The sequence below is a fragment of the Arachis hypogaea genome, chromosome 16 (genome assembly GCF_003086295.3).
Source record: "Arachis hypogaea cultivar Tifrunner chromosome 16, arahy.Tifrunner.gnm2.J5K5, whole genome shotgun sequence".
NCBI classification, from domain to species: domain Eukaryota; kingdom Viridiplantae; phylum Streptophyta; class Magnoliopsida; order Fabales; family Fabaceae; genus Arachis; species Arachis hypogaea.
In genome coordinates, this window is record NC_092051.1 from 111221038 (window position 1) to 111222007 (window position 970).

The 970-nt window shown below is 44.7% G+C and overlaps 1 non-coding gene across 1 annotated transcript; it reads left to right on the forward strand.

Annotated features, from left to right (window-relative positions):
• The first annotated feature begins 271 nt into the window (after positions 1–271).
• Positions 272–375, forward strand: LOC112760337 (small nucleolar RNA R71). The gene has a single exon (XR_003180783.1). It is a non-coding gene; the product is annotated as a small nucleolar RNA R71 (small nucleolar RNA).
• The last annotated feature ends 595 nt before the right edge of the window (positions 376–970 follow it).

The following is a 970-nucleotide window of genomic DNA, read 5'->3' on the forward strand; positions in this document are numbered from 1 at the left end:
TAATTGCCTGGTAAGCTCTGCTAGTTGCTTGGCAAACACCTTGTTTTGGGCTAGAATTGTATCAACATGGTTCAGCTCCATGACTCCCTTAGTGTTGTGCCTCTCTGATGCATAGTAGTACTCATTCTCAGCCACTGTCTCGATCACTTCAATGGCTTCTTCCACAGTCTTTTTCCTGTTCAATGAACCTCCTGATGAATGGTCTACAGCCTTCCTTGATTCATAAGAGAGCCCATCATAAAAGATGTGCAATTGCACCCAATCATGGAACATGTTTGGTGGGCATTTCCTTGTCAAGTCCTTGAATCTCTCCCATGCCTCGTAGAGAGTTTCACCATCTTGTTGTCTAAAAGTCTGAACCTCCGATCGAAGCCTATTGACCTTTTGTGGAGGGTAGAAACGTGCCAGAAACTTGCTTTCCACCTCATCCCATGTTGTTAGACTCCCCCTTGGGAATGATTCCAGCCACTTAGCTGCTTTGTCCCTAAGTGAAAATGGGAACAAAAGCAGTTTATAGGCATCTTCCTGGACTCCATTGGACTTCACAGTGTCACAAATTCTCAGGAATTTTGTGAGATGTTGGTTTGGGTCTTCATTAGCACTTCCTCCAAAGGAACAATGATTCTCCACTAGTGATATTAGCTGTGGCTTGAGCTCAAAATTGTTGGCCTGAATGGGTGGTTTCTGGATGCTACTACCACAATTCCCAGAGGTTGGGTTTATGTATGAACTAAGAACCCTCCTCTCAGGAATGGCATCGTTTCCATCAGCTCTCTCATGGTTGTGAACTTCTCTATCCATGTTGAGATCTAAAGCTTCCTCAAAATTGTCCTCAGATTCTCCTTCAGATTCCTCTTCTCCCACTACTCTCTTCCCTCTTGCTTCCCTTCTAAGTCTATGAAGGGTCCTCTCTGGTTCGGTATATGGAGGAGTTGATGTCTCTCCTCTCCTACCTGTCATGCAAGAACAC